The sequence below is a fragment of the Protopterus annectens genome, chromosome 5.part0, assembly GCF_019279795.1.
Source record: "Protopterus annectens isolate FY-2018-M chromosome 5.part0, PAN1.0, whole genome shotgun sequence".
Lineage (NCBI taxonomy): Eukaryota > Metazoa > Chordata > Ceratodontiformes > Protopteridae > Protopterus > Protopterus annectens.
This window is the reverse complement of record NC_056735.1, coordinates 335,545,595-335,562,195: the sequence shown is the minus strand read 5'-3', so window position 1 is coordinate 335,562,195 and position 16,601 is coordinate 335,545,595.

The following is a 16,601-nucleotide window of genomic DNA, read 5'->3' as shown; positions in this document are numbered from 1 at the left end:
AAAAGTTGTTTGCAAAAAGAAAAAACTGCAAACCATTTGTTATAGAACTCATAACATTACTCATAAAAAATAGCATGGCAAAAATTGGAAAACCTTTGGAACAAATACTGATAACTTCTCATGGATAAAATGATTGTCTATCATGAATGAATGCAAATATTGTAAAAGGTTTTTTTACTATTTTATTGTATTTGCTATATGCACATTTGCGTATGTTTATAATGAAAAAATAAAAATTATTTTGAAAAAAAATCAGCATATATTGTGTATGTAGCAACGTGTTTATCATGTGAAGTGTTTTATGTTGGTAAGACACACAGAGAATTTAGAAATTAATTTATGAACATGTTTATGCAAAATGTGACAATGCTTTAGCTAAGCACTCAGCAGAATGTTCTTTAAACAAACAAAAAAAAAGTTTTCATTTTGTGTAATAGATCATGTTCCAGTAGAGTTTAACGGTGACAGTGAAAATGAATTGGAATATAATGAGATCAAATAGCAAATAATGTTGATTGCAAGTATTCCTCCAAGATTAAATGTAACAGTTAATTATAACATCATTTTAAAAAAAGAAAGGATTTAAAAATGTATGGTCGATGTCTTCAAACATTGAACTTATAAAAACAACAAAAAAAAAGGAAAAAGTACCCTAACAGGTTTAAGCAGGGGGATAGCCCCCCTGCACCCCCAATGTGCGGAACTGAGCCCCCCACACCCCCTGCTACTTAAATATACCAACTCCGATCCCACACTACATTGCAGTAAATGGAAATCTCCCCTTACAGAGATTTCCATTTACACATTCGATGTTGTGCGCTTTCGCTATTCTCGTATCAACAATATCAGCTTTGATATTGTCGGCTTTCGAGAATATAATATAGACCCAATAAAATCTGGTGCAACTGTATATGAAATGTCACATTTTATTGTATTTTTAAGAAAAATTGCTTCAGTGTGAAGGTCATGTGATGATCATATGATTCCAGCTTAAATACTACAAAAAGAGTGATTTTAGTATAAAAGTTTATTCTGATGAATGCTGCTGTATGGTCAAAAGCTCCTAATTAAATAGCTAAAATACATATATCTCTGAGTTTTTTTCCTTTTTTACTTTCAGTCTATAGTTGGTTTTAATTTGTATTATAAGGACTTTTATTATCATATTACACCATTCGTATTTTGTGGTCATGTATTCTTGGGATATGTTATTCCTCTGTGTATGTGAACACAATGCAAAACACAGAATTATCTTTACTATCCCTGAATTCCTACAGTGGCTGGGAAAAAATCTTACACTAATTCAGTATCAGACTTTTTGAATATGTTTTTATTGTCATCTTACATCATAATAGATCTAGGTTACAACACGCTACACAGTTTAGTAGTTTAATGATGGAAGAACAACCAGATTCAGATTAAATGCTCATTACACTTGATGTATGGTACTTAGCACACTGATCCTTCAACCATTAATTTTGGGCACTTTATATTACTAATGGATTACTTTCTAGGGCTAAGGGTAATTCCTTTCTTCATATAGCTAGAAACAACAGTTTGTGTGTGTGTGTGTGTGTGTGTGTGTGTGTGTGTGTGTGTGTGTGTGTGTGTGCACTCATGCATGTGTGTTCGTATACATATATATATATATATATATATATATATATGCATATTTTTAAATCTGTAGTTTGGCATTGTCTGTAATATGACAGTAGTCTAGTTGAACAGTATCGATCCATTTCATCTTTAGCACTGCTTCACGACACTGGAAGTTTCTCCTAGCAAAAACACTTTTTCTCTTGACCTGGTGATACATGACAGACATTGGGTAACTACAGTGTGCACCCACAGAAAACAAACATAGACATTAACAAAATTACTTTAAGCTGATATGACTGTAGTGAAAACAGCTGAACATAGATCCAGCTATATTTCAAATAGACTCTTCTCTGCAGACCTGAGGATGACATCAAAATCACAAATCACCAGTTATAACACCTTCCCTTCCAGACAGGGGTGCTCATTCCTGTTGGTCAAGCTACACAAAGATACTCCTTGTCTCATACTTTGATGTCTGCCATCATATGACACCCTCACATCTACTATTTTCCACATTAGTAATCTAAGGAAGTGAACACATGTAAGGTATTATTGCTTATCGAATAATGAGGACTCCCAACTTTCACACCTGAGTGCACACACACACACACACACACACACACACACACACACACACACACACACACACACACACACACACACACAAAACATAGGCAGAAAGTTCACATATGAAATTCGTACACCAAAATACTTTGGTTACAGAAGGGATATGTTACAGAGGACCATGTTTGTTACTTGTGCACAGTACAGATACAAAAGCGGTAAGCATCAGATGTAAGGCTGCTAACACAATCTTTTGTGAGCCACGGTGTGCACTAAGGATGTCAGTATGCAATTTGCAAATACAAGGCACTGCCAACCAGCCCAAAGTTACTATATTACCAATCCAGTGCAAGTTACAATGCAAAATATAGATAAGACTGACTCTGTTCCTGCATGAGGTACCTACAACAGGCATACATGGTTGCAGACATATGGAAATACACAGATACAGACGTGCCATGAAGTACACAAAATCAATGTATATGCGTCCATACAAAGGTAGAAATAAAAGGCATGTATCCATAGCTCATTCAAAACACTGAAAGAAACAGCAATCTGGAGTAAGTCTGCATAGATCTCAGAGACTGCCCCAATAAAAAGGCATAACCTTACCAAGATAAAATAAATACCAATATAACTCAGTGACAGAAATGAATAGAAGTGATAGTTGTCATGCAAAATGCTGACATTATGAGAAGAAAAACAGGGATGGTACACAAGAAGGGGTAATAAGAGAAACCTATAAATGTAAGGACATAAATTGTGCTGTACCTGAGTATCAATAGGTGCCCATTGTCTAGTAATGCATGCAGCTTCTGCTGCAATACATAAACATGAATGAAACCTCTGTCCAGTGAAAGCCACAGAAAGAGATAAACGGTAAACTTACCTTTATGTATGCATATGCATGATCATATGCTTGTGTATGTGTGTGTGTGTGTGTGTGTGTGTGTGTGTGTGTGTGTGTGTGTGTGTGTGTTTGTGTTCTGAGTCTGTTTCACAAATACATTGTATTGTCTACCTCCTTGCGCCTGAAGCCACACAAATTCCTGTGTATAGTTGTCCTCGGTTAGACTGCCCTTTGTTCAGATACATCCTCTACCACTGGACTGTGGGATGAAAAAGATGCAAGTGCTCTGCCCTGACTTTGGGAGCTCTCTGTAGCATTGGTGATTTAATAGGAAGCATAGTTACCTTCTAAGCAGTTGCCTTGGTTTTGTTCCCAGCCAAAGCAGGAGCCAATACATTTAGACAGCAATCTTGATTATGTAGTAGGGATAAGAAAATGTACTACAGGTGTACATTTATCTACTCCAACGGTTTGCTGGAAGGGTACATAATTTATAACATGTTTGGTAGAGAGCTGTATTCCCTTCTGTGGCATTGTCTTTCAACAACACCTACCATATTGCAGACAATTTTTATACAGCTAGCAGTTTGAATTAGATAAGCAACTGTTGCACTATTGTTTTATATTTCTCAGGTGAGAGTCCAAACTTCTATAAGGAAGAAAGCTGCATTCATCATGATGCCCTTTCTTATCTTTAATGCACATTGTAGCCAGTATCTTGATGCAGGTATCTCTATCTACTTGTTATTGTGTATTTCATGAAGTACTAAATGTATCATTCCCATGTATGGTATAGTGATCCCCACCTCAGGGTACTGCACACTGCTTTAGGAGATGCACTGAGTGCAAAAAGACATCTGTGATACCATGTACATAAATCATGTGACTCTCACTACTGTGGCTGAGACACCCTAAATATTGACCTTTTTATGTATCACGAAGAAACTGAAAATGGAAGTCATTAAATAAATATAAAGAAAAGGCCGGGAACTGTAAACATAGCTGCAGATGGTGGTATATATACATTGTATTACTGATCAAAAATCTGGACTTCTGTACAAATGCGGAAAAAAATCCCTGACTCTCTTGAAAAGAAAAACTTTAAGAATGGTCATACATGGTTACAAATTCTAGTATTCAGAAAGCATTGCCATGCAGCAAGCAGGTTGTCATTTCCTAGAATGCTCATATTTAGAAGGCAAAGCAGCAATGAAAGCAAGCAAACTTGTTAAAATGAATGTTCCTAATAATATCTTTGTCACCTCCAGATAAACAGTTGAATCCATACAAGGGCACTGTATGTCACAGCTCTGACAAAAGTCAACAGTCACAAGTTATAAAGTTAGATTCTAAATCATAGCTCTAGAAAATCTTAATAAATTAAGTGGCACCCATCTGTTCAAAATAAGTATTTGAATATCTAGTTTAAATTAATCTATCCGAGCATTTGCAAACAAATTGATAAGGTGTCAGAAAAAATCAATATAATCTAACTTAACTGCACCATATGATGAATGAGTGTCCTTTTTTCTGTAAATACTCGACATGTTAAATGTTCAGTTTAAGAAATGTGGACTGGAGCCCAACAAACTGCTCTAAAAACTAATAAATTACCTCAAACATATGAAAGAACACCTCAGTGCTATGCTGAGATCCATTTGCCTAGCAGGCCAAACATAGACAGAGACTGTTAAGTAGGCAGCAAGCTCTCTAAAGCAATAAGCAGACATGATGCAGCTTTTTAAGAGTACTTTGAATGCATAATCATAAAACCATTTCCAGAAAAGCAAGAAGGAATTTATTTTTAATAGTAAAGTAGCACAGTGTTCATAGAATAAATGTATTTTCTCTTTGAAAGTAATATTAATGAATTAGAGCAACAAGTGTTACTATATTGCAAGGTTAACTATGAAAATAAAACAGTGTTTCTCACATATGGTACAGAAGAATACGTACACAATGTAAAACTGCATGACAGCAGGAATGCATCAGAAATGCATCCCCTTTGAGAGGTATTTTTGATGTGAAAACATGTATAAACATCAAAAGATCTACAAGTTGAAAGCCAGAGCAAAAGTGTGTTACTGGAGCATTCATTGTTAGATAGGGGGTTTGATTTGAAGGCACGGTTGAAATGAAAAATATCAAGGTGTGGTAGAAATTAATCTTTGGCTGATATTAGATAGAAAAGGACTGATTATGGATTGAATTCCAAAAGGTTCAGAGCAACTTTGTGGACACCTCCTGCCATCCTAGCTCACTACCCCAAACCTGAAGGCCATTTTGACCCAGGAAGTAACATCACTTTGGGACTGGTGTACACCTAGATCAGCACCTCACAAGAATGAATCACAGAAGGGCGTGGATTCCCATTGCACAAAGATCAGGTAATGAGATTCTGAGACATTCTGCAGTAATAAATCTCATTACCCACTCCTAGTGTAGTGTGATCCTACTAAAGGACATGACAGGCTGACACCAACTGAAGTTGCTCATGACATAACTCCACCTGCATGTCAGCTATAGTACTGCAGGCAGGGAACTTGCCTGAATCGCCAGACCTGGCATATGGCTAGAGCTGTAAGGCCATGAGGCCATTCTGCTCAACGGCAACTCCTGCATGATGTTTAGAAGAATGCATGTATTTTCCCTTCCACTAGCCCACCAGAGAGTTGTTGTTAATTATCTATATTATCTGTGCTCTCCATCCCCACTGAATTTAGGTTTTACCTCACACACCACCAAGTCACACATGCTTCTGCTCTTCAGTCACACCCCCTAAGGATCCATACAGTAATTGAACAGCTCCGCCTATACGTGGAATTTGTTCCTACAAGAATTCTAGCTTCCCACAATGTACAGCCTGTAGTATGAAATCCCTCATGCAGCTGAAGCTGGTGATTTGTTGAAAGTCCATTGATTTTAATGAACTATTCCATTGCTTTAGTGTTGTACATTGGTGACCTTTGCCACTGTACAACTCCAAAGTCTTTCAGTACCACAAGAATTATTCCCCTTCTGGAAGTGAGCATAGGTCGCCAAACAGCATATACTGAATGGGGACTGTCAGAGCTCTTGTTTCTTGAATCTAGCATGGGATAACTTCTTTTGGTAGTATGTTACTTCACAACCAAGGCCTTCTGGAATCTGATGATGTAGATAAAAGTGTAGCAACAGACAGGGACTGCTGTCATAAAGTGGACCATATGGGCATAAAAGGCTTAGCAGAAAGGAAATTTATTTTATTAAACATCCATTTACTAGGAGAGTCTGACCGAGACAGAGCCCATTTTCAACAGTGGCCCTGGGAGAAAAGCTCAAAAGGTAAATTACATACAATTACAGACATATTACAAGGTAACAAATGTACAAGAAAAACAGATTACAGTTTCACATAGACATACTGCAATGTAATAAAGTTTCACATACAGGTTTAACTATTATTTTCGTTATATAGAAAAACAGTGATCAGCTGTTTTTAAGTGGACATGTCCAAAGACTGATTAGTGAGGCATTTAATCAGGAAAGAGTCAGAGAGAGAAGGACAGACAGATATAGTAGTGTAAAAGAGGTAGGCCATACTAGTTGAGAAGAAGGGGGACAAGGAGGAATGGACATAAGATAATAAATTTAGTTGCAAATTATACAGATAGTTTGGTTATAGGATAGTGAGATTAGGTATTGGAGAAGAGAGGTAGATTTAATCAGGAATAGTGCATGGGCATAGACATTTATTACTGAGGAAGTTCTTAAGCAGTTTTTTTCTACATGAGATAGGTTTGAAGTAGTTATGATAGGATGTGGAATACTATTCCAAATTTTAGAGCTGTAGTTGGATTAAAGAGAGTCACCATTGCTGGATTTGGATACACGGAGTAAGGAATTATTTGAGGACTGGAGGACAATGATGTTGGTGTAGGTTATAAGCAATTGATGAAGAGCAGGAGTTTTTTTTTCTGGTTGGTGGATCAGTCTGTGGGCAGTAGGAAGCTGGGTGTAAGTTAGGTAATGCAGAAGTTCAAGCCAGTTCATTTGTTGTAAGGCAGAACAGTGATGAGACTTGTCTGGGGAGTTGGTGGTAAATTTAGCAATTATATTATAGCAGGCTTCTAGTTTGGTCATATCAGTTTTCCTTAGATTGGTGAGGATGAGGAAGGCATACAGAAGGGCAGAGAGTAGGTGTGTTCTGGAAATTGCCTTTCTTGTAGTGCTAGTGAGGAAGGGCTTGAGTCTATATAGGGCACTTAGTTTTATGTTTGTCTTTTTGATAGATTGGGATAGATGTATGTCATATTTTAGGTTATTGTCTATTATTACACCTAGTAGTTTTGCTTGTCCTATAGTTGATATTATGGTATTATTGGAAGAGTATAATTGGAATAGAGTTGTGAGGTCACATAATTTACTGAGGTGAAAGAACATGAGTTTAGTTTTGGATGGGTTCAGGATTAGTTGTGGGTTTGATAACTATGGTTCAGCTGCTAGAAAGGACTGTTGTGTCCTCATTTCCAGTATTTTTAGGGTAGGTGCAGCACAGATGACATTCGAGTCATCAGCATATTGGGCTATAGAGGCTAGAGGAGTGACTATGTGAAGCCTGTTGATGAATATACTGAAAGGTAGAGGGCCTAGGATAGATCATTGGTGAAACCCCAATATAAATAGGTAAAAGGAAAGAAAGTTCATATTGCAATTTGACAACTTGTCAATTAGTTAGGTAACTAAGGAACCATGTGAGTGATCAATGATTGAGTTTAAGGGTGGAGAATTTGTTTAGTAATTTCTGATAAGAAACAGTATCAAATGCAGTGGAGAGGTCTAAGAATATGGAGGATATCAGATTCCCATAATTTCTATCTTGGTTGATAGTATTGGTGAAGCTGAGTAGGGCAGTTGTGGTACTATAATTTGGCTTAAAGCAGTGCTGTGTGCTAGAAAGTAGATTATTAGATAAGAGGTAGTTGAAAAGTTGCATATGAATGCACTTTTCTAAGACTTTGGATAGAGGGAGTAAGATAGCTATAGGTCTGTATTGGAGACTTTGGTCCACATGCCACCTTTGGTCAAAGGGATTATGTGGGATATTTTCCAGGTTTGAGGAATGTATTGTTCAGATATAGACCAGTTGATGAGCATGGAAATTGGGTAGGAGATGGAATCTACTGTGAGTTTTAAGTATTCAAAGGGTAGGTTATCAGCTGCAAGGGTTGTAAGTTTTAGTTTGGAGAGTAATTTTTTTAATGGTATGTGTTTGCACAGGTTTGAAATTGAAGAAGTTAGATTCATCTAAGGGTAAAGTTGGGATAATCAGTAATAGACCATATAGTATTTGTAACAAAGGAGTTGAATTGTGCAGCTATGCTATCTTTGTTGTTAATGGCTGTACGGGTGGGGGTCGACGAATGTCCTGGCTGAAGGAGTTTGCTTATGGCAGACCAGAATTTTTTAGGATTATTATGGTATCTTTGCTGTATAGTAGTATAATATGATTTATTGTCTAGTTTGACTTGGGTTTTGACTTTATTATGGAACTGTCTGTAGTGTTCTAGGTTGAGGTGATTTTTATTGATGTGCCAGGCTTTATCTCTTAGTTTGAATAAATGTTTACTATCTTTTGATAGTCAAGGTATGACGTTGGATTTTACTCTAATAGTTCTGCATGGGGCTAGTCTGTATAGTATTTCAATGAAGATGGTGTTAAAATAGTCCAAAACAGCATCTAGAGGTAAACTTTTCAGTGGGGACCAGTTGCAATTTTGTAAGCTGGAGTTAAAGATTTCATTAATGAAGTTTTTTTTTTTATTGTGAATTTGGCAGTAGGTGATAATTCTGTGGGGGTGGAGTTGATGTTGAATTAAATATGTAGAGAGATGGTCATTAATGCTATCAGGGAGACAACCTGATTGGTAGGCTAGAGCAGGTTTGTTAGAATACAGTCTAAAATAGAGTGCCTTTTGGTAACCTTGTCTATTCTAGTTGTTGATTGGATGACCTGGGAGAGGCCTTGGAGATTAATATAGTTAGTGAAGTTATCTGAATCATAGGTCAGTATTAAAGTCACCCATTATGATGGTTTCTTGTGGGAATGTCATTGATATCCATGTATAAAATCCTCATTTAACTTGGGGTTACTGCCAGGAGGAATATAGCTACCTATTATGGTTAGATATTTATTGGCATTTAATTTGAGTTTGGTAAATAGTACCTCAAGCTTATTGAAATCAGGTGTGCTTGTTTTATAAGTTCTACTTTTATTATTTTGTTTAAACTGTAAGGCTTCACTACCACTGCACTTATTTTTTCTGTCACATCTATGCATATTATACCCTGGGGGAGAATTTCATTGTTGGTGATCTCAGGTTTTAGCCAGGTTTCTGTTAGAACTGTAATATCAGGGGAGTAAACAGAAGTTATCAAAAAGACACAACAGGTAATATGAAAGGAGCAAAATAGTTTTACTCTGTCATACTGCTGGGATGCAAGTCAATAGAGCATAAGAAAGGTAGACTACGGCTGTTAAAATGCTGAATGAGGAAGTGAAAAGGAAAGCGAGGGCACAGGATGGTAGATGGAAGTGTAAGACATATGACAGGGAAAAGCTGTCTGATATGAACAGATTCCACTACAATCCAGAAAGGATCATGGTTATAAGTCAGCGTTAGAAACATACATTGAGACAAGTATAATTTTAAAGTCAAGTTTATTGGGAGGGAAGAAGCACCAAAGAAGTTATGATGTTGAAGGCAAGCTGAAATGTAGCAAGAGAGAAAATGGAGAGAGAAAAAAAACAGAATGAAATTCAACTTTATCCTGTATTTCAGAAGGAAGTTTACATTTAGCAGTTCAAAAATCTTAAAAACTAAAATAATTGAATTACAAGCAGAGAGAGCAGCAGGAGGATATACAAGGAGTAGTAGAAATTGAGGCCAGTGAAAAAAAGTCTGTAGTGTGGTTATCCCAAGTATTAAACAAATTTCCAAAGCACATCAGCCATACATGCTGGTATCTATGATTTCCATCTCTGATGTAAAAATGGAAACCTCCAAAGTAAACATTTTGAGAAAGAGAGAGAGAGAGAGAATATAAGTATTGCTGTTTTAGCCTTTCAGTGATTCACTGCTGTTGAAGATGGAAATAGAATTAATCTGCTACACAAACTTACTTTCAGACAGGCAATATATGCACACACACACACACACACACACACACACACACACACACACACACACACACACACACACACACACACACACACACACACACACACACACACGCTTTGTTTTTGCAAGCTGTTGTGCTCGCATAACAGCAATGTAAAAATAACTTTTACTTAGAATGAACAGTAATTACTAGCACACGATTACCCTGACATTTATAAAATGTGCTCAGCTTCACTACATAATTGGAGCATCCGTTCAATATATTGACACAGGTGGCTTCAAAATGATAAGTGAATTTCTGGTGTTACAAATAAGCTGCTCTCATCTATTAAGGTTCAAACAGTTAAACTTTTGTCATCCTGGATTATCCATATTTTATTTTTATCTTTGTAAAATGGACTGTATAAAGTGTACTTTGATAAAGGAAAGGAGAAAACATGAATGCATCTTTTAACACCCCTGAATACACCCACGTTTTCTACCAAGCCTGAAGACTGAGCACATAAATTGTTGAAGTGCAGCATGCAATATGCTAGATATGAGTCAAAATTCTCTCAAGCCAGTTCACTACAAACAAATCTAAAACTGAATTTCTGCCTGACTCCCTGTAAAAACAAACCAATGAGAACATTTAATGTCAGCCTTACATTATGAATTTGCCATTCATTTTGCTGTATCAGACTGGAACTGATAAGTAAACAGTAAGTTTATTTTCCAATGATACAGGTATGTTATTTGGCATTTCAATCCATCCTCAACACTGCATTCAGAGATAGAGCTCCCCATCCCATTCAAGAGAGAAGGTTAGACCCCCACTGTCTTGCACATGGTCTCTTTCTCTCCTAGATCTTTAAGTAGGAGTATATTCTTGTCCTCACAAACCCCAAAACACCATGCAATCTGTGTAGGATAAACTGGCATGGTGCCATGTTTATGTTTATCACTGGCACTGTTCATTTGATCAAGTAAAGTACGCACTCCTTCATTGAAAAATAAAAACTTTTTATTGCTTGAAGTTTACCACTACTGTTCAAGAAAACAACTGATGTAAAGCTGTCTCTTTTTTTCTGCATTTAAAGTGTACCTCTAGCACTGAAATACTTAGCAGCATTGGGATGATTCTAAACCTAAATGCCAACCAACTACACACCCTGCCTGAAATATATAGCTTAGCAGTAGTCATTTAATGGTACATAGTGGCCAACACAAGGTCTCTGACATTTGTAGAGGTCCTTTACGGCCATAACCTAGGTCATAGTTGAATATAATTCATTTGTATCTGGGTAAGCTCACTGGGCACATGTCACTATTAAGGGGTGGCCTGGGAGGTTTGTTTGGTAAATTGACTTTCTCTGATTTACACACCAGACAAATGGATGTTAAAGGAGTCAAATCCTGAACACTGAACTACAGGAAGCAACTCATTAACAGATCAAATATTTGGTCTTTTGCACTAAATGTCAGATGAATGCAATGTATACGGACAGTTATGTATATTCAATTAAACACCATATTGTTTGGATGTGGGACAAAATGGAATAAGTGAATTAAACACCAAACAATTATGCAAATTCCACATAGGTAGTAATAAAGATGAGAAATAAACCCCAGAACCTAGAGCCATCAAGTTGAGATCTTTACCACTGAACAACTTTGTCCACATGCTTGTTACCATGTCAGAAATGTGTGACACTCATTGGATGCTATAGATGCCACATTTAGCATCACCTGTCCTACAGCAACTGCTATACTGTACTACCTGCACCTGTTAATCTCATCCTTGGACAGTGCACACAATTCATCTTACTCACTGAGATTTTTTTTTAAGTTGAACTTTGCTATTTACATACAGAAGAATCAGATTATTAACTCCATAAAAAAGTATGCACAATGCAACACTCAGCTGTTTCCCAGAGTATTACATTTCTATTCTTGGCACCTGGCCTTCTGTAGCCAGTCTGACAAAGGTATGGTGGAACAATTGTTTTTTTTCTTCTTTCAAGTGCATAAAGTAGGAAACATTCCATCGGGAAACACAGGGGAGTTAGATAGCTGTGGGTGGCTAGCAGAAAAAAGCTTACAGATTCTGCAATGAAGACTAAAAAGGGAGTGTGCATATGCTTGAACTTTTGTCACTACTGCTAGTGAGCAGTGACTGTTATAGTGTGGTTCACTTTTGACATGAGAACTGCAAGACCAAATTCCCAAAGTTTAGAGTAAGATTACATGGAGATAGACCAGAACAGTACAAAAAGATGCAAAAGATAGCACAGAGAACTGCAAATTAACAAAAGTGATGAAAGGACTTATTAGGCAATTATGCCTAGCCTGTGGAAGGCAACTAAAGAAGGACTTAGCAGGAAAAAAAAACTAAACAAGCAGAAGAATTCATATAAGAAACTAGAAAAGAATTTAGAGAAAACTGAGCCTAATAAAATGAAAAGGGATTAATAAGATAAAATTAGGCATGAATACCGATTAGTTAGAAAGAAGGCAGCCCATGATATCAGAAACTGAAAGACTGTGATGAGAATGAAACAAGGCAAATATGTGTTTATCTACAATGTTAGCATGGCTGGCCTTAGGCATAGTTGCCCTGGACTTCACTTGGCTACGGGCACTTTTCTGACTTTTCTCTTGTTTTCAATATTTTTTCCAAAGTAAAATGGTGCCCTTGTTCGAAGTAGGTCTATATTAGATCTTCAAACGCTTAGGTTGTTGAACGTTGCAATGTTGACACCTAAATATCGAAGTCTAATAAACCCGACAGGCCAATTATGCACATTTTTCCCTGGGAAAAATTTGCTTGGCCGTCATCAGGGATTTGCCCTTTTCCCCAATATAGAGTGATCTCGCAGTTGGTATATTTAGTTAGGGGTGTGGGGGACACAGCCCCCCATGTCAGGGGGGGATGGTGGTTGAAACCCCCCCCCCCCCACTTGATTAGGGTTTTTGAGTTTGTTTGTTTTTTTTTTTTTTTTGGCCAGGAAAATTTTTTCCCTGGGAAAAAAATTGTGTAATTGGCCTGTTGCGTTTATAAGACTTCAACGTTTAGGTGTCAACGTTTCAGCATTCGACAACCTAAGCATTCGAAGATCTAATATAGACCCGTTCAAAGTATTGCCCTAAAGAAGAAACACCACAACATAATTTTCAAGCTTTTATCTTGATCCCATTGAAGATATATACAATGAATCACAAAACCTCAGCATCTTTGTGAGGTTCTGTAACTGGTTGTCAAGATCACTGAGAGCTGAACCAAGCAGAAGGCTTGGAAACTTTGAATGATGTGGGAGGGGTTTAATGGTAGGAATAGTGTTGGGAGTTTGCATCTGGCAGTCCATTAAGGGTTTGTGAAAGGTCCAATAAGAATGCTGTGGTCAGAGTGAATCCTTGTATAACTGTGTGGTTTGTAGTAGTTTGTAGTAGGTAAGACATTTATTTTTATTTAAATCTTGTCAGGCAATGAGATATTTGTAACTCTTAGGTGTCTATGATTACACAGAACATAAATGATGTATGATATATTTTTGGTCTATTCCTAATTAATTGTAGCATGTTGTTCAGTTTTCCTTAATCATAACCATGGAAAATGTTACATGAAAATGCCATACAGAAGTAACATGAACAGCAGTGATCTCATACAAGAGGAAATATGGTACAGCTTATATTATTGTGAACTTTGGTGGCTGATGTTTCAGAAATGAATAACCAGCCTTTGAGTGATATAAGAACTATGCTACCACTGGTAATATGTCTACTTAGCCTCAGTATTGTTGCTCTATTTAGGTAATTAAAGAATGGGTAGTCGAAAAATTAACTTTTATGTATTTCAATATTTAAAGTATTTACTATTTAAGGAAAACTTAATACTGATGGGAAGTCAATGTCCTTCATATAAACATACATTTTTAATTTCTCCATTTTCTATACTTGTCTCAAAATCCTACAAATTTCTTGCCATTCCATGATACAAGTAGTTAGAAAACTGACACAGCTACACTAAGTACAGCTACCATGTTGGCAGTGCAGCGTGCTATTTGATATTCATTAAACAGGTCTACATGTTGGGTAGAGCTGCAAAGCAAAGAGAAGCAGCAGAAGATGCTAATGACAGTATAATTAACAGAAGTACATGCTAATTAACCAATTCGACATGGCTGAGCTATTCAGGAAGCTATAAAGCAGCCGTGTAAACTCAGTGTACCCATTTGTTCTGAACAACAAAACTCTTTGGAAGACAGGCATGATTAGACTTGGGAAAAAAATGTTAGGGGTTGCTGCTACTATCATTATGCTGTATGTACAACAGGCTTTAAAACAAGGTGCTGCTGCTGCCAGACCTCATGAAAGAAGAACAAGAGTTTTTACACCCCATTTGACTTCTCGTGGACTGCATTACACAGAAAATGCTGAGCAATACAAGGTGGACAGGGAAACACTGGAGAAATATGCAACCTCTGCCACCCCCACTTCAGGCCACAGGGAAATCATGGAGAACCCATACCATTAGAAACACAGATATGTGTAGCATTATACATAGTAGCTGCTGGTATGTTCCAGAAATCCACAGGAGATATATTTGGGGAAGTCACAGGCATCAGTCTCTAGAATATTACATCAGTTTTTAAATGCATTACTACAACATGCAAGGAATTACATCTGATTCTCAAGTACCCCACAGGAGAGAGCAAGAACCATGCAGGAATTCTATGTAGTAGCACACTTCTGTGAAGTTTTAGGGACCATAGGCAGAACACTGTGAGCTGCAAGCCAGGTGTGCTAGTGGTGACATTCCTTAAGGGCATCTACTGGAGGATGCAGATTATGCACTGGAGCCCTGGTTCATGATATCTATGAGAAGCACACACAACCCAACTGAGCAAGGATCCAATGAGGTCCATCCTCAAACCAGAAGTATCATAGAACATGTGTTTGGAGTGCTCAAATCAAGGTTCTGGTGTCTAGACACATCAGAAGGTGCACTTCAGTATGATGCAGGCACCTTTGCTGAAATAATTATAATGTGTGCCATGTTACACAATATAATTGTCAGAAAACATCTTCAACAAGAACAGCAAGGGGCAGCACCACAGTTTTAGGGACCATAGGCAGGGCCAGCAGCAGCATCAACAAATACATATGAGGAGTGTAAGGGAGAACTACCAGCTGCAGATGGTGCTGGCAGATGGAAGCATGCACAGTATGCCCTGGGTCTGGCTAAGAGGCAAAGGATAACACAGACAATCACTACCTAGCTCAAAGCCTAAGAACCAACACACTTGCAAATAGAAAAACTGTTGCTTGTCAAACTCTACAACCATTACTTAAACATGTAATGGCTGTGGTCTGATTTCATCAGACAGGGACAGCTTCCCAGGACACAATTTGTACCTGCAGTAATAGCAAGGTTAGAGTGCAACTTGTAAAAATAAGAAGGTTATATAATATGCTGCTTTCATATGGAAATATGTATATGCTCCCAAACAGACCTTTTGTCTGAGATGTACATTTATGTCAGTAATAGCTCATAAGTCTTATGTTTGCAATATACAGTTATGTATTCTACCCAATTCTGAAGTACTTACTGATTCCACTGCTTTACTTATGATACTAACTGAAATACAATGCATTTCAGCAATTACATAAAAAATCATTCATAAAAGACTAGGAACAATGAATCAAAAACATTTCCTCTGGATAAATGCATGTTTGTGAGTAAGTTGCATTCGCTATCCACTCTGTGCATCAGACTATTTAACCCTAAGTCACAAAGTCATGTGCAACGGGCAGGGCACAGTCATCATCTTCATTTGCACAGGGTGGTTGGAGGGGGGAGGGTGACAAGAGTGCAAGGATGACACCAAAGAAGTGAGTGTGTGAGTGAAAAACACATGTCAGTCAGAGTATAACATGGTCAGGGCCAGTAAAAACAGATATACAACACTCAACAGTACTATTTAGATAACTTGCAGATGTGTGAGGTGGTATGGTTAAGGGAATTTTTTCAGTGTGTGTGTATGGGGGGGGTGTCAAATGAGTGCAATTACGCACTGTGCTAGAACTATGTCTTGCCATCTCAGACAGGTATGAGCCATACATGGTAGATAAGTTAGTTCAGGATTGCTGCCCCCATTCATGAAAAGTACCTCTGCTACATCCATGGTCCTGACTAGAAATCAGGGTGCTACCTGAACATGAGTGATGTCTGGTGGATACGTTCTTCTCATGACAGTGTCCAGGACCATAACCCCATGGACTAACATCTCTGGTTGTGGACACTGCAATCACTGATGGAGCAGTGGAAATAGTGTTACTACAGGAGCAGGATCTTGAACATCCATGTCTGCTAACACTACAAACTGATCTCTGACCACATGGATGCCTACGCTACCCCAGTACATGTTCCATCACAGACACTGCTCAAA